Genomic DNA, 18509 nt, shown 5'->3' with positions numbered 1-18509 from the left:
AGATCAGTAATAAATGGCTCTTTTAGCTTCTTTCTATCACAACACGTGCATATACTACAACGCCCTTTAGACTATCATAAGGAAATTAACTACACACTCAAGGCTGTTGTATGTTACCAAAGCTGTGATTAAGCTCCAATATTTCCCTCTTCTTTCAAGGTCATTTTCTGGCAAGATAAAATTTTCCTGTTAAGAAAGAACCCCTTCCCCTCCCTTTTTAACAATGATACTTTCTACAAGTTTGCGTCTAATATTGCTCTGGTAAAACTTTCCCTGAAGAAAGCATAGCAGAGAAAAAAACAACAAAGAATTCTAATGATCGGTGATAGCAGTTAAATTATATTTTGCTATGCAACATACAGTGTCTTTTTACCTTTAAGAGATAATTAGAGCACTTTATAGTTTGGCTCAGCAGGAAGGAAATTCTTTTCCTTGATATGTTTGTGCTTCTAAAAGATACGCCTTCTGTGGCGTATGTGGGATATTGTCCCCTTTCTTCATTTTTCTTCTTCCTTGATTTCTGGGAAGTAGCCATCTCTTAACACTGGAGCTGCCTATAGTGATAGATGAGACTCGGAATCTGTGCACCTGACTCCGTAGTAATCTATAAATTAGTGATGAGCTGGTAATAAAAAATCCTAAATGTTCCTGCTTCTCAGGGAGCCACAGACCCCAGGGATCACCAAGCAATGAAAGATCAAACTGGACTCACTAGTGAAAACACAATTAATTATTTACACACATCAGCGTTTGACACTGGTATAATTTGAATCAGGAATCCTTTGTTTGCTACATTGCTACATTGATTCGTACTCCAAAGACGAGGTTTGGACTTAACTCTTGTTCAGGCCAAAGGAAGATGAGTAAATAGAGAGAGTGATGAAAGGTGAGTGCTGAATGTCAAGTTTTATGCACATGTTGGTATAAGGAAAGTGATGTTGGATATTGTAATGATATTTGAAGGAGTTTTGAAAACACAAAGTGTGTGGGTGCAGAGTGGAAAGGAAGGGAGGTAGAGAAGCAGTCATAATTCTCTTATCTCAATACGGTGAAGGCAAATTGATTTAACCAGAACCTGGAGAAGTCTCAAGAGAGAAAGCCTTCTAAAGAAAATCCCCCTGGAGAAACTTCAGCAACACCAGTGAGAAGTGGCTCCTGCTCACCTCTCTTGCTCCTTTTGTCATCCTCTAAAGTGACTTCCTAAGCTCAGAGGGCTGGTGTGTTTCATCACAGAAACTTCAACCCCTATCTTGTAGGCATTTCATGCATTAAATTGTGCATTGTGAGACTGCCCATGTCCTCCTGCATTGGGGTGCCTCTAATATTTAGCCTTCTCAAAAGGCTGAGCAGATTCAGCTCTTTTTGTGAACCTGGGAAGAGAAATAAAAAATTTTATTTTTGAAGATTCTGTAATTTTCAAGGCTTTTTACAGTCAAAAGGCTGCCATTTGAATGCTGCAGATTTTGTGGGCCGCTGATCAACAATGGGGAAATTTCATTAAGCTGAGCCAAAGCTAATTCTGAAGCAGTTCTAAGACGTTCCCTATTAAGTAGAGAGAGGATTTGATTCCTTATCCTTCCTTTCATGCTTGAGGAATCTCAGAACCTTTGACAAAGCAATGACTGCAATACTGGCTACAAGCAAAGGAAGCCTTATTCAAATGGTTAGCGTTGCCTCCCAGATGCCCCAATTGCTATTTTTTAAAGAAAATTCACCATTAAGAACAACCAAGAATTTTTCCATTCTTTTTTAGTAGAATAGGCCACAGAATAGGTCTTTCCCTAATCAATTCAGATGCCTCAGATGTTCATTGCTCCAAAAGATGGAGAATAAACCTGTATAATATTTAATTTGTATGTACAAGTAAAGACTCATAATTTTCTGGACCACACAGAGTCTCTGTACAAGTTTTGGATCTAATCTCTGCTTCTGTAGTAATTCCAAAAAAGTCAACAAAGTCTGAAGGCATTTGGCAATAGAACTAACTGATTTAAATTCCATGCTTTAGCCTATAACCAAAAAGTCAATGTTTAATAAATACTTGGACATAGTTATTAGAACTCCCCTGGTTATCTTTTTAAGTTATACTTTGTTCTTTGACAAAGAAGCATAACAGTATATCCCTCCATAAAAATCTGCAAAATAATGCTTAAATAACCCACATTACAAAAAAATTTAATTCCACAAGTTCATTGCCCTTTAGCTATTGGGCCAAGTGTCTGATGCCCACATTATAGCTGTATCAGGTTATAACCAAAAATGTATTCATCCTTGGTTCAGTTATTCTACCGTAGGAAAGTCACCCAAGATTCTCAGATTGAAGACAAATAGGCCCCATCAGCAGTATTTAGCCTATTCACCATCCAAGTGGCTGCTTCTGATTATCACCATTGTCTTTATGCTGTCTCCCCTCTAAACTGTTGTCACCATCTTCATATACCCAGTCCCTATCCCATAAGGCATTTAGTTATTGGGCGGGTTATTGTCTTCCTTTGGGTTCTCCTAGATGCAGACTGTGAGACAAAATTTCAAGGGCATGTAATTTACCTGGGGAAAGGAGACAGGGGAGGGAAGGAAACTAATGAAGAATGCGTTAACAAGTATGTTACCACTTCGGGCAAATGGAGCTTAATCCTGCTAAGAAGCTATGAGAGCCAGTGGAAAACATACTCCTTCGAGATAGCCTATCTGAGGGACAAGGGAGCTGTAATATTTATACACTACCTTTGGTCAGTCACTGGATAAGGACTGCACAGGGGAGGAGTGGGAGACTTTAATCTCCAGTACTTCTGGCCTGCCATGTGCAAACAAAGTCTGGTAAAAAGATGTAGAGACTAGTAATTGGATGTCAGGCTACTAGGCATAGAAATAGAAAAGTCTAGGGTAATATGAACAGAGCGTTGGCCTATCTGGTCGATACCACTGAGAACCAATTTCATTATAGCCTCAAAGACAACAAACATACTCCACAAGTCTCTGCAACAGTCTTGTCAATATTCTTCCACCAGGAAGAGATGTAATTTCCCCATGACTCGTCTTTTTTAAAAAAATCACCATCTACTTCTACAAATACAATTTGTCATCTGGATATGAGAGCTCAAAAAGATGTGCTTACCTTTCCAGGCTCAGCTCTATCTTGGACAGAAGATAAACCAGAAGGGTTAGAGCAGCAGTTTTCAACCTGTGGGTCGCGACCCCTTTGGGGAGAGTTTGTAACAATGAAAATACATCCTGCATATCATATTTACATTACGATTCACAACAGTAGCAAAATTACAGTTATGAAGTAGCAACGAAAATAATTTTATGGTTGGGGGTGACCACAACATGAGGAACTGTATTAAAGGGTCGCGGCATTAGGAAGGTTGAGAACCACTGGGTTAGAGGATGGGAATCTGAACCTAAGGGAACAGCGCAGCCCAGATAAGGTCCAGATCCAGACAGATAGCTCTTCTATCTGCAGGAGGAAGTCTGCACAGACAAGAAGGGTGGCAGTAGGTCCAGCAATTAGTGACAGATGGAGAGTCACGTCATCAGGCTGTTGGCATTTAGAAGAGCCAACAGGAAGTGGCAGGTACAGACCCTTGGCAAAAGCCATAGGAAGGGGTCCAACCTGGCAGGTGTTGGCATGGAAGGGGGGGAGGAGCAGGTTCTTTGGCAGTTTGTGAGGACAAAGCACAAGTGGAGAACGTCAGCGTTGGGGTTGGAAGAGGAAGCTTAGGATTCAGGGGCATAGTTCAGGTCTCTGAGCAAACTACATTAATGAACAGGGCACCAAGTGAATGACACAAGCATAAGAAGCCCCTATAACCTTAGTTAGAACTTCGGATTTTAAATGACAAAAAAAGTTTTATTTTAGGAGAAAATGGAGTTTGTGTTGAGCGTATGTATGTGAGGGGTGTTATCAGTTATCCAATGCTGCACAATAAGTCATCCTAAAATTTAGTGGCTTAAAATGACAATCTTTACTTCATGATTCTGTAGGTCAGCAAATAGCTGGACCCTGCTGAGTGATTCATCTGCCTGTCTTACCCAGGGTCACTCAACTGCCCATAGTCAGCATACAGGTCACCTGAGAGCTGATTGGTCTGGGAACATCAGCGAGATACATCTACCTGGTCTACACGATCTCTGCTCCACCTGGTCTCTCATCCTCCAAGTAGCCAGCCTGGACCACTTCATACATTAATGAAAAGGTTCCCAGCAGCAATTTGTGCAGTCTACTTAATTGAGAGGCCACTGAAGACAGGCAAATCGGGGATATGACAATGATATAATAGAATGACCTGTTTCTCACTTTGTCTGTTCCTTCTCTCTACCAACTTCAGTCTCTTGGGCCAGCAGTCTTGACAAGGCAGGGGCTCTGGGTCACTTTTAGCTCTTGGGCTCATATCCTGCCTGTATCATAAGTCAAAACTAGGATGGGCACAGTGGCTCATGCCTGTAATACAGCATTCTGGGAGGCCAAGGTGGGAGGATCCCTTGAGCTTGGGAGTTTGAAATCAGGCTGAGCAAGAGCAGACCTCGTCTCTACTAAAAATAGAAAAATTGGCTGGGCATTGTGGTGGGCGCTTCTAGTCCCAGCTACTCAGGAGGCTGAGGCAGGAGGATCTCTTGAACCCAGGATATTGAGGTTGCTGTAAGCTAGGCTGACACAAGGCACTCTAGCCTGGGTGACAGAAAAAGAAGAGGAAGAAAGAAAAAGAAAATCCTGAGACTAATGTTGGTTGGCCGGGCATGAATACTGAGTATGAAGATGGATGATTCTTATTCAAGGCAAATGATAGGGGAGGAAAGGAGAACTGTGCCTCCAGTGTTTTCTTTGCCTTTCTCTGGCTTAATTTTTGTGTTTGCTACTTTGATTTTTTCTTTCTTCGGTTTTCTCTTTAATTTTCCTTTTTTTTTCTGGAATACATACTGGAAAATGTTACATGGAAGATAATTTTTTTTAGCTCTTGCATATCCTTTCTTCCACCCTCCAACTTGAAGGAAAAGTTGTCTGGGTATAAAATTCTATAGAATTTGCTGAGCCTGATGGCACTCCTGTAGTCCCAGCTAGTTGGGAGGCTGAGGTGAGAGAAGAGTTTGAGGCCAGGAGTTCGAGGCTGTAGTGAGCTATGGTTGTACCACTGTACTCCAACCTGGGTGACAGAGCAAGACCCCATCTCTTAAAAAAAAAAAAAAAAAATATATATATATATATATATATGTATATATATACACATACGTGTGTGTGTGTGTGTGTGTGTGTGTATAAATGGAGGTGCCTGTGGCTCAAAGGGGTAGGGCACTGGCCCCATATGCCGGAGGTGGCGGGTTCAAACCCAGCCCCAGCCGGAAACTGCAAAGAAAAAAAAAAATATATATATATATATATATATAGTATTTGCCTCAATTTCAACCATCAACCGTTATTTCTTTTTTAAAAAAAAAAATTCTTCTTTTACTTTTTAATTTCTGGGAGACTTTTCTGATTTTCAAAATGCACGCTTTAGCTGTTACACTGATCAAGTTTCATGGAAAATTTTCTCTTACATCTTACTCTGAAAATATTAATTCTAGTACTTTAAAGTTCTTTTTCTGTACTCTAAATTCCCTCTTATTTTCTTTCTGAGAACATGCTCATATTTGGGGGACTTTTATTTTGACATAATTTTAAATCAAACAGAAAATGTGCAGGAATAGTAAAAAAAAAAAAACCATACATCATCCTTTACCCAGATTATCAATTGTTTACATTTTGCTCCCATGTGTTTTATCATTTTCTGTCAAAACATCATTTTTTGGAACTCTTTTAGAATAAATACTTTAGAATTTCCTGAAAATAAGGGTATCACTTATACAACCATAATCCAATTATCAAAATTTACCATTGATGAAATACTATTATCTAATCTAGAGTCCATTGAAATATCATCAGTTGTCCCAATTATGTTCTTTATAATATAGCTGTTTTCCCCATCCCAGCAGCAACTTTGGAATCATTCCTTGCATTTAGTTGTCTAGTCTTTTCAGTATTTTTTTTTTTTTGAGACAGTCTCACTCTGTTGCCCCAGGCTAGAGTACGGTGCTGTCACAGCTCCCAGCAACCTCAAACTCCTAGGCTCAAGCAAACTTTTTGCCTTAGTCTCCTGAATAGCTGGGTCTACAGGTACCTACCATGCCATAACACCTGGTTAGTTTTTCTATTTTTAGTAGAGTCAGGGTCTCCTTCTTGCTCAGGCTGGTCTTAAACTCCTGAGCTCAAGCAATCCACCCACCTCTGCCTCCCAGAGTGCTAGGATTAAAGGTGCCCAGCCCTTTTCAATATTTTTTTAAAATCTCAAACTATTCCTTACCTTTTTCTTTGTGTTTTTTGACCTTGATATAAGAGTACAGGTCAGTTTGGGTTTATCTCAGGTCCCATTATTAGATTCAGGTTACGCAGTTTGGCAGGAATACCAGAGATGTGTTTAGGAGTAAGAAACTCAAATCTGGTGGGAAATTCTGTGTGCTGGGCAAGGCTGGATGAGTTGTGGGTTGCACCAGGAAACATCAGGCAGGAATTGGCCTCATTTGCTGTGGGGCTCTCAGCTGTCTTTTTTTTTTTTTTTATTAAGTAGGCATTTTTCTTTTAGACTGAAGGCATAGCCTGGCATTTAGCATGAGAGCCAAAGGATAGAAGGCTGCTGAAATCACATTATTTTTACTGTGAACCTAATTCTACTGTGTTAAATGCTAGGTAGTTGCTCTCAGCTCTGTCTGCTAGTTTTTTGCATCCAAAGTTCTTCAAGTTCAACTCCTCCAGGAAGTAAACTGAATATTCTGTCACAGTGGGGAAAGGGCAATCTCTTGACTGGACACATTTAGGGATCTAACTCCCTCTTTGGTAGACTTTTTTCTTTTTTACATAGACTTTCAATTTTAGCTTGCCAACAGGGTAAATACTTACTTTCCAGTTTCCAAAATTTTGTGGGCCTTTTTTTTTTTTTAGACAGAACCTCAAACTGTCACCCTGGGTAGAGTGCTATGACACCATGGCTCACAGCAACCTCCAACTCCTGGGCTCAAGCAATTCTCCTGCCTCCGCCTCCCAAGTAGCTGGGACTACAGATGCCTGCCACAATGCCTGGCTATTTTTTGGTTGCAGCCGTCATTGTTGTTTGGCGAGCCCCGGCTGGATTCCAACCCACCAGCTCAGTTGTATGTGGCTGGCACCTTAGCCACTTGAGCCACAGGTGATGAGCCTATGGGCCCTTTTTATCTACTCTTTTTTTTTTTGAGACAGAGTCTCACTGTCTCACTCTGGGTTGAGTACTATGGTGTCACAGCTCACAGCAACCTCAAACTCATGAGCTCAGGGATCCTCTTGCCTCTGCCTCCTCAGTAGCTGGGACTATTGGTGCCTACCACAATACTCAGCCAGTTTTTCTATTTTTAGTAGAGATGCTGTCTCACTCTTGCTCAGGCTGGTCTTGAACTCCTTAGCTCAGGGGATCCACCTGCCTCAGCCTCCCAGAGAGCTAGGATTATAGCTGTGAGCCACCGTGCCTGGGCTCCTTTTTATCTACTCTTATCACCTTTTCTGCCTTTTTGCTTTTGTACTCTTAGATATATGTCCTTTCATTCTATTCTGTCATTTTTTTTTTTTTTTGAGACAGAGCCTCAAGCTGTCGCCTTGGGTAGAGTGCTGTGGCATCACAGCTCGCAGCAACCTCCAAATCCTGGGCTCAAGCGATTCTCCTGCCTCAGCCTCCCAAGTAGTTGGGACTACAGGCCGCCACAACGCCTGGCTATTTTTTGGTTGCAGCCGTCATTGTTGTTTGGTGGGCCCGGGCTGGATTTGAACCCACCAGCTCAGGTGTATGTGGCTGGCACCTTAGCTGTTTGAGCCATAGGCGCTGAGCCTATTCTGTCATTTTTTTATTGGAGGTTTGAGGATAGAGGTAAATGGGTGTTCAATCTGCCATATTTCAATGACTAAGATTTTTTTCTCTTCATTTGTTCTTTTAAAGATAATTGTTTGCTCTGCACAATCAGCACTAAAAAAGAAAGAAAAGAAAAGAAAAAATAAAATTTAAAAAAAAAGATAACTGTAAGTGAGTAAATGTGCCAGGTTTTGTTGTATCATGTGAGAGAACCAAAGGTGAGCCAGAGGCACATGCAGGCCTTCCAGACCGAGAACACACAGATATAATCATGCCCAGTGCCCTAGGTTGGGGCCCTTGCCTTAAGACAGGCCCAGGATCCAAGTTAATGAGTATCTACTATACATCAGGCACATGTAAAAAAAATGGTTTTGCAAATATTTGAATCTCCCCAACAATTTGTGATGGAAGTGTTGTTGTTCTCATTTTGTTGAGGAAGAAACTCTGGCTCAGACTGTTAAATAACATGGAACAAGATTTCAGTATGAGTCAATTAGACTCTAGCACCAAGGTTCTCCCTCTTTATCCTGGTGTCACCCCACAGTTGTATATCATGTGAGTTGAAAGACTGGCATGTTATACCTTCCTAAGAGGTGTCCTCTGACTTGTCCTCTAAATTATAAATTACACTCTGCCACCAATGATCCCAATACCATGTTCTATTTCCCCATAGGGCTCATCCTCTAAGATACTATGTAATTCCCTCGTTTATTGTTGTTCTTGACTATTATTTTTCTATCCTTCTGGGGAAAAAATAAAAGTCCATTAAATTTGTAATTTTGAAAAAAGATTTGTAGGGCGGCGCCTGTGGCTCAGTCGGTAGGGCGCCGGCCCCATATACCGAGGGTGGCGGGTTCAAACCCGGCCCCGGCCAAACTGCAACCAAAAAATAGCCAGGTGTTGTGGCGGCCGCCTGTAGTCCCAGCTACTCGGGAGGCTGAGGCAAGAGAATCGCTTAAGCCCAGGAGTTGGAGGTTGCTGTGAGCTGTGTGAGGCCACGGCACTCTACCGAGGGCCATAAAGTGAGACTCTGTCTCTACAAAAAAAAAAAAAAAAAAGAAAAAAGATTTGTAAGCCATGAAATATTTACTTAAGTTACAGTGATTATAAATTGCTTTAAAAAAAAAAAAACTAAGGGAAGCACATCAAAGGCAGAGATGTTGTTGGTTGGTTTCACCGATGTTTCACTCAATATTTGTGGGATGAATGAATCAATCAGGCTGAGCCTTCTGTAGCACATGCCCCTATTGCCACCCTTTGTCCCCCCCCCCCCCACTGCACTGTGGGTTTTTGAGGGGTATATGCACTTTTGTATTTCCAGTGCATTGCTCACCCTGGCTAATGTGTGGGAGCCCTCAAAATTGTTCTTGAATGAATAACTCAACTACCAAGAAAAGAAGAAGTAGCTAATGCTATTGAGAGGGAAAGTTCTTCTCAGGACAAAAGTGTTTTCTCTAAAATTTAAACTATATTTTCAAGGTAGAGGAAGTACATGAATACATTTATTATATAGACTAAGACCAAATTTATTTTGTTTGCTGTCATACCTATATCTATATATAACTGTATTCATGTCTATATCCAGATGCCCTAGTTAAAGATTCAGTTGAACCAGCTGAAATTCTGAGTTCTTTCCCAGAACTCTCTCTGCTGGAAATAACCCTGTTCTCTTCTCAAACTGTGTATAAAACATGTTCTCCATAAATACTTGTCTGAATGAACATAGAAATGATACATTAACCATTCTAATGCTTCACAGCGGAATTTAGTTCACTAACGCAAAAGAACAGCTCTATTAAAATATTGGTAGAATTTCCTGTTATTCAAGTAGAATGTTTGGCAGGAACAAATTATACAATGTAAATTTTTTGGCAATATTATTTTGCATTCCTGTGAAGCAAAGCCTTAAAAGGTATTGCTGGGAAGTATTTTGTTTTCCAAAAGTAACACTAGATTTCAGCAAAAGACCATAAAACTTATCAATGTTTTTTTAAACTCCATTAACAAAACAATTAAACTTGTTATGTTTTAAATTTGAGGAGATTGGGCTTTCTTTTTCACATTTCAACTCTTATTTTTCATTGGAAAATCAATGCTTTCCTTTTTTTTTTTTTTTAAAGAAATGCAGGTTTTTATTTCTATCTTTTTGATCAATGATGTACGGTAAAGTTCAAGGAGGCATAGACCTCACCCCAATTATTAAGAACAGACATTTTCTGAGACATGTCCTGTGGATGATTTTTGTATGAACAGTATCCAGTATGGACAATATTGTCTTGGAGAGAACTTTGGTTACTACGTGGAAGTTGATTTTGAAGTCAGGAAGCAAGAATATAAGACAAGACATGGGAATTGCTAAATTGGACTTGCCTAAGTTAACCTATAAACTAGTTCATGCCTTAACAAAGCTTACACTGTACATTAATTTCCATTTTGAAGGGTAATACATAAAGCTGGGAAAACCGTTAATACTTTGAAGTACAAATTCAGGGACTGAGATGACCTGTCTGTACAAAGAGCTCAGGAAGCTATGGGAAATGTATGAAGCCACGGGGAGAAGGAAACTGAGGGCAGAAAAGCATCCATGCCTTTTTTAGCTAATCTTTATTGAGTACCAGCCACACACCTGGTGCTATTCTGGATGCAGAGGCCACAGAAGTCAATTAAAGCAGCTTATATTCCAATAGAGAGAGATGGGACAGCAAACCACTAAGTGTCTAATATAACACTTAGTGAGAGGGTATAAATACAAATAAAGCAGAGTATGGGAGCTAAGGCCCTCCAGAAGGGAGAGGAACAAGGAGGTTGTCATTCAGTAAGTGTCTAGGAAGGCTCTTGGGAAGAGATAAGAATTGAGCAAACACCTGAAGAAACTTAAGGGTGCAAATCTTGTTGTTATCCTGGAAGTGAGAGCTATAGGCAGAAAGAATAGCCTGACACGTGTGTGGCATCTGTAAAGGACCAGCAAGGCCTCAGAGTAGCCAGAGCAGTGGGAGTCAGGGTCCCTGGGAGAAGGCGTGGACATAGCTTGCACTTGGTGTGAGATGAGAGCCGCTGAAGAGTTTTGAGCAGAGTTCAAAAGAATTACAGCTCTTAAAGGGTCTGGAAGGGGAATAGGGGATATAAGGCAACACCCCAGAGGAGGCTCCAGAAGTGATGCAATTAAAAGCCGATGGTGGCTTGGACCAGAACAATAGGGCATGAGGAAAGGTGGTCAGATTCTAAGGAAGTGTTCAAGGCCAAGTTGACAGGATTATCTAGTGGATTGGATATCAGATTTGCAAGACAGAAAAAACTATAGATAACTCTGAAGATTTTGGTGTGAGCATCTGGTGGTCCTTATGGCTGGGTGTTAAATGCTCTGTCTTTTAGGTTTGGTCATGTGTGTTTAAAGGGCCAGAGAAGGGACAAACAGGAACAACAGTATTCTAATTCAGCTAGTTATAGTATTCAAATTCAACAAAATATAATGAAGAAAATATCAAGCTTTCCAAGTGCAAAAAGGAAGAAATAGAGCTAGCAGCTATGGGTGAAACCAATTAGGAGTAAGTTCAATACGAGGTAATAGAACCTAATATAATGGCAATTTGTAGTAATGAATTTACAATATGTCAAGCTTGAGTCACTACTGGAGTATCTCATTTAGTTTTCATCCAAACTATAGAGCAGTTGGAGCTAAGACAAACAAAATGTCACAAGAGGATATGAAACCAGATGCTCTGGGAACAAGTTGACTAATTGGATGAATAACCCAGAAGCAAGTGGACTGAGGGACATAATGATTGTCTTCAAATATCTTTGGGTCTGTTGTTGTGTGAAGGCAGGATTAAAGCTAGTCAATGTGACCCAAAGGTAAGCTGTGTCCCATAGGTAGAAACTACTGCAAGAAACACGTTAGCCCAGTGGAAGGACAGTTTTCCATGGCAGACACTGCTAGTACTCTCCAATATCCATGAGCTCGTCTGCATCCTGGGAATCCTGATATACTGTATTTCCCTGCCCCTTTGTTATCTAAATGGGGCCGTGTCCCTGTCAGGCCAATAAAATATGGGTGGGCTTGGTGTGAGCCCTTCCAGATGTTCTCAGTTCTCTCACCTGATGGCCAGATGTAGAGCATTCTGGAGAGGATCCTGAGGCCCTAGAAGATGGTAAGTAGAAGGACCCTGGGTCTGGGAGGAGAGCCAGCTGGACGGGAACTCTCTGTTGGATTGTGATGTGAACATGAAATAAACTCTTACGGTGCCAAGCCAGGGAGATTAGGGGGGTCTTTGGTCTTTGCCCTAACACATCTTCTAACTTTTACAGCTGTCCAGCTGTAGGTGGGATTGCAAGGAAGGGAAGGAGTTTTCTGTTCCTGGATGTGTTCAAGAACAACCACTTATTTTAATATATATTTTTTGAAGTTATAAAGTATGTGCCATCACTAAAGAGAACTTATAAAAAAATCTCCCAGTCAGCTTAACACATCAATATTTTCAAAGTCAAGCTGTGGCAGAATTCAATAAATTCATATGCAAGCACTGTTTCAAGTGAAACATAAAATCCAAATGAGGATCTAAGTCCTTTTTCACTGAGCTCAAGTTTGGAGGTCACTTCCTATACCAAGTCAGTCGTATCCCACATTGCATGGTTCACATTAAAAATGACAACGGCAGGTAGGGGGGGAGCAGAAAGAGGGAAGGAGGGAGGGGGTGGGGCCTTGGTGTGTGTCCCACTTTATGGGGGCAAGACATGATTGCAAGAGGGACTTTACCTAACAATTGCAATCAGTGTAATCTGGCTTATTGTACCCTCAATGAATCCCCAACAATAAAAAAAAAAAAAGACATTTTTATTTATTAGGTTTCTCATATAGAAATTATTTGTGTAGCTTTTTTTTTACTTAGATGGATAAAAATTGTAACTGTTATTGTGCCTGTTTACAAAAAAAGAAGAGGTTGTTACAAACATGACATGAGTGGGAAAACAGAAACCATGTTGTCATTAGCAGATACACACGTTTCACTGGCTCACATCTTGTAACAGGATCCAACTAGAGGGAGAGGTAGATTTCTCCTTGGACATTTTCCCATAACCCTGTAGCTTCCTTTAAACCGGCCCTGCCAGACAGAATGGAAATGCGGAGATTGTGTTAAAAGCTGCAGGAGAAGATAAAATGTCTAGGGTGTACTTAAGAAAAAGCAAAAAAAAAAAAAAAAAACCCAGTCCCTCCAGCTATCATGCTCTGTACAAGGGCTCTATTTAGCAGATGTTTGGGCATAAGTAATACCCACATACACGCACCCACTTTGAGGGGCCACACGTGTTCTACAAAGACTGGCTGCGTTGTACCACTGCAGAGAATTGGCCCATGGATTTTGCAAATTTTATCTGATATTTTAAAGCCATTTCCCCATATTTATTTTAATATAGGTGTTAATCTAGCAGTTTTAATTATTAATTTACATGTTCTTTTTGAAGGGAAAGCAGGAAACGTACATGATAAGGAGAGAGTTGTCACTTGAAGGAAATCGTTAATATTTTAATAAAATAAAAGTATTCAATGTCCATCTGGTGGCCAATATCACCCGCGCCATGGCTACACCTCTGTATTCAAATGTAATAGTAACATGACACCGGGGAGAGGGCGGAGGATCACATGGGACAATAATCAGAACCAGGGCACATGTGGCTTTCATCGCTTTTTCCCACAAGTCAGAAGTCAATCACATGATCACAGCCTAACGACGTGGGAAGCTGGGAAATAATGGTTTTCCTGTGTGCCCAGGAAGGGAAACAGAATATAACAAGTGTTAGTGGACATATAGCATCGCTTCTGCCATATCGGCCTTCTAATGTAAAGTAAAGCAGTTAATAATTAGTGAATCTCTTTGAGAGCCTAAGATATATCATGGATTCCAGTTAGCAGATGATGAAATCAAATTTCGTATATGTTCAAGGAATTTTTTCTCCCAGCATCAGTCATCTTATTCTCTTACTAGTCTGAAATAAATTTGTTTTCCCACATACTGTTTGGCTTGTTGATGAGTTAGCAAATGTTTCAAAGTACCGTAATTCAGATTTTTGGATTGCATGTTTTAGTTAGCTGATTATAGAGGCTTTAATGATGCAGATTTCCTTTAAAAATAAAAGCCTTGAATTGTCATTTTTTTTTATAGAGACAGAGTCTCACTTTATCACCCTCAGTAGAGTGCCGTAGCATCACAGCTCAGAGCAACCTATAACTCCTGGGCTTAGGCGATTCTCAGCCTCCCAAGCAGGTGCCTGCCACAACGCCTGGCTATTTTTTTGTTGCGGTTTGGCCGGGACTGGGTTTGAACCCGCCACCCTTGGTATATGGAGCTAGCACCCTACTCACTGAGCTGTCATATTTTTATTTTATATTTTGTTTTTTATTTCTGATTAATATGTGTGTATAAATGATTAGGTTACATTGTTTGCATTTGTTAGGTAAAGTTCAAGTTGTAGTTGAGCCCTTCATCCAAGGAGTGTGCTATGTACCCTTATATTGTGCACATTAGGTGAGAGCTTACCAATTCCCGTCTCCCCTTTCCTCCCTCCTCTCATATTAATTTTCATTAAAATTTGTTTGAATCAAGATTCATATTAGATGCACACACTACTGTTTACCCTGTCTTTTAAAACATCCTTTAATCTAAGTGCTATTCATTTGTTTGTTATGACTTCAATAGTAAAATGTTTTAAAAACCAAAAAAAAAAAAAAGCTCACACACAAAAATGCAAACAGTTCCAGGACTGATTAATCCCTTGGCATAATAGTATCAAAAAGAATCTGGGTGTGTCTCTGTTTTCCAGTCTGCCATCCTCAATGAGATTTATCCAAAGTTACACAGTCACTGGGGCATTTAAACAATACCATGCCTATGAAAATAGATACCAAAATATACAGATAAAAGGAAGCCTCACAAAAATCTTTCTTCTAATTGTTCATGTGTACATATATGAAATCTGTAAAAATCAGATATATGGCAGAGGAATATCATTTTTATGCCAGAGGTGACAATGAAAGTCAGAAATGGAATCGTTAGAGCCTATGGCCAGAGATTAATTATTGAAGAATTTTGCTCAATACTTTCTCATAGGGATGACAGTCACACAGTGATGTGTATAAGATAGAAGGAAAATAAAATTTTGACAACTAGAGTAAATGCCTAAAATGAGAAATGAAAGATTCTCATTCTGGGTAATTTGTGGTAATTCTACCCCTCTTTTACCTGTGTAGAATCTCTGATGCTCAGAGATTTCATCCCAAATCACACTGGAATGGTGATGTGTTTTCCATGGTTTCCCACACAAAGGGCCGGCATCATTCCGAGCAGGCTGGGAACCCATGGAATCAGATGCGTCCTGGAGGCCATTACTAACCCCCAAATGATAACTTATTTATTTATTTATTTATTTGTGGTACTATGAGTAGGCTGTGCCTTTTATTCTTCCATTTTCATGTGATTATGTCATCCTTTCAGGCTTTCTTATTTTTAATTTTTAGCACTTTTTTATGTCAAGCATTCTAGGGTCTAATACTCCATATGAAGTTAGAATTAAAAGGCAATAATCTTCATTGCTTTCTGGCAATGATTTTGCCCATTCCCAACCTCATATATTTCATTTTGTGGGAGTAAGATTGGGGAAAGACCCAATCACAACTAAAAATAAAAAGTGATGCTTCTTGTACAGAATGGGACACCAAACAAACAAAAAAGTCAAAATATAGATGTCGTGGTGGTAACGATGCTGGGTCAGGAACTAGACGATCCAGATCTGATTTCCTGCCTCTGCGTCCTCCATCACTTATATGTAGGCCAACACCGAACTGTTTTCTCTTCTAAAAAAGATTCCTGTTACACCTACCTCCCAGATGGTTGTTTAGATTGCAGGGTGTGGGAGAGATGGGACACCACCATATAAACCCTAATTCACCACACAAAGATTAGGTCATTTGTATATCTTATCCAAAAGTATTGTATCAAAATCATAGTGAGAAAAGCAGCCCCGAGTATTCCCCTATTACATCTTTCAATTAAGACATTGTTCAAATCAAGCCAAAAAGGACAGCTTTCTTCTCATTTCTCTAATGGAATTAGAGAAATTCTTGTTCCACACCTTCTTGTTCTGTAAAATGGCCTCTTGAAAAATAAATTAGGTAGATGCTGCTTTCTGAGTCTCCCTCTCAAAGAAGTACAATATAGCTAATACGTTCAAAGCTTAGAGAAAGCTTTCCATTTATTAAAAAAAGAGATTATTTTCCAAGCACTGTTAGCACCCCTTGGCTCTGTTCTAAAGGAAGAAATGGCACACGTTTCTCATTTTTGGCAATACACACACACACACAAATGTGTTTCTCAGAAATTTTTAGCCTGAACTTAAAAACTCTGTGTTGAGCAAAAATGGATATGAAAACTTCTATCCTTTAAGGCAGTGGTTCTCAACCTTCCTAATGCCACAATGTATTTTCATTGTTACAAAGGGGTCGCGACCCACAGGTTGAGAACCGCTGCTCCAAGGTTTTCTTTAACATTAGGGAGTGGAAAGAGAGAGGAGCAGTTTGGGGTCTTTCTCATTAGCCCATCTCTGTTGAAATTACTCTCTGTTATACGTGTATTTCCTTTCCAGTTACGCATGGTTGCAGTGCGATATAGCCAAATACACCCTGAGACTGTAGCAGAACCTTATACCCAGTGGCCTCTTGAAGTTAGACAAAAATCTGGAAGTGATTTTCCATTGTCCTGGCCACATAGCTCCTTCCAAGCCTGTTCTTATTACAAGGACCACTGGGCAGAACTGAATTCTGCCAGCAAGCAGTTGTAGAACCGTCAAAATTTAGAGTGGGAAAGGATGAAAATGTCTAGAGTAGGTGCTTGTCTTAGCCTGGGTCTTCAGCGGATCTTACTTGGAGAAAGTTTGTATGGAAGTGGTCTCAGGGAGCAGCAGTGTGTGTATTTGTGTGTGTGTGGTGGGGGGAGGGTGGTTGGGCCAAGGATGGTGAAACAGCTGAAAAGCCAGGTCAAGGGCATTATCAAGTTGGCTCCTCTCATGGACAAGTGAGGTTCATCCCAGGGAGTGGCTCTGAGGAGCTTCTCAAATGTGTCTCAGAACTTCTCTGTTCTGAGGAACAAGAGCCTCCTATTCCCCAACAGTTAATTCCTTATATTTCCCAGTTGCAAATCCAGAGGAGCTGAGGGATGGGATCCATTTGCCCCATCAGAAATGTCCTGAGATGGGAATTGAGAGGTTCTTGGTACAACTAGAGACAGGATACTGTCAGTTTACACCCAAGGGAAATTGTTTAAAGCCCATGTAGAAACTGTCACCACAGCAGGGGCTGGAGGAAGAGGTGACTATAAGAAACCTCAATATTATACTTAAGAGGTGTCCAATCTGGTGCTCAGTAAACTCCAGTGGTTGATCTGAGGGACACCAGCCCCTCATTGCCTACCTCGGGACTAGGGCACCCTGAGAAGTTAACTGGGTTGCCTCAAGACACAAAGCTTGCTGATGGCAGAAAGAATTGAAGATACGACTCCTCTCTGCCTGTTCACTGGAACTTTCAACCCCATTGCACAGCCTCAGCTTAACGTATTGTACTGCCACTGTGGTGGGAAAGCGTAAGAGTAAGCTTCCATGCTGCCAGACTTGCAAGGTTGGGGAAGTTCAAAAGAGATGTCTGGCTTCAATAATGGTAATAGCCGAAGCAAATGCTAGACAGAACAGGGTCACTAATTAAATGAATGGTAAGCAAGAGGCCAGGTGTGGTGGCTCACACCTGTAATCCTAGCACTCTGGAAGGCTGAGGCAGGAGGATCTCTTGAGCTCAAGAGTTTGAGAACAGCCTGAGCAAGAGCGAGACCCATCTCTACTAAAAGTAGAAAAAATATAGCCAGGCATGGTGGTGGACATCTGTAGTCCCAGCAGGAGGATTGCTTGAACCCAAGAGTTTGAGGTTACCTTGAGCTAGGCTGATGGATGCCACAGCATTCTAGCCTGGGCAGCAGACAGACTCTGTCTCAAAAAAGAAAAAAAAAAAAAGAAGAAGAAGAAGGCGGCAAGAGAGTTTTAAAAGGAAACTGGGTGCTTTGAATACCTAATTTTTCTGCTTGTAATCTGTGCTTCTTACAATTTCTGAATTTGAAAGGGAGTAACGTTTTTTGTGTCACGGTTGGAAATTTTGCCATGTGACTGTCATCATGGGAACTTCGGACCCTGTTCTGAAGCTAAGAATAGCTGAGATACTAATTAGGTTACTTGAGGAGGGCTGAAGGGGAACTGATCAAGCCCAGAGAATTCACAAAGGGACCTCATGGCCAAACTGAGGTCAGCTCTAACTAGGGTTCTTGTGTTGCCACCAGCACATAAACTGTCCGCTGCTTTCTCATGTGGAAAATAAGACTTGTAATCATATCTAAATGCAAATACTTGAGTATCAAAATTTGTTGCTCTCTAAATTTAAATATTTGGTTATCAGAATAATTAAATGTACAATTACTTCAATACTCAAACATCTGAATAATGAAAAGAAAGACCATGGTGGGATGCAATAAAGATAGGGTTTGGGGGCGGGTCAAGACCCTAGGGAAGAAAATA

General features: G+C 40.6%; 1 protein-coding gene across 1 annotated transcript in view; it reads left to right on the top strand.

The window, feature by feature from the left end:
• MID1 (midline 1) overlaps positions 1-18509 on the top strand; it is a 367686-nt gene that overhangs the window by 152775 nt on the left and 196402 nt on the right. The gene's annotated exons all lie outside the window — the stretch shown is intronic.

This window comes from Nycticebus coucang, chromosome X, assembly GCF_027406575.1.
Source record: "Nycticebus coucang isolate mNycCou1 chromosome X, mNycCou1.pri, whole genome shotgun sequence".
NCBI lineage: Eukaryota > Metazoa > Chordata > Mammalia > Primates > Lorisidae > Nycticebus > Nycticebus coucang.
The sequence above is the reverse complement of the archived record's forward strand: the minus strand, read 5'-3'. Positions and strand labels throughout refer to the sequence as shown.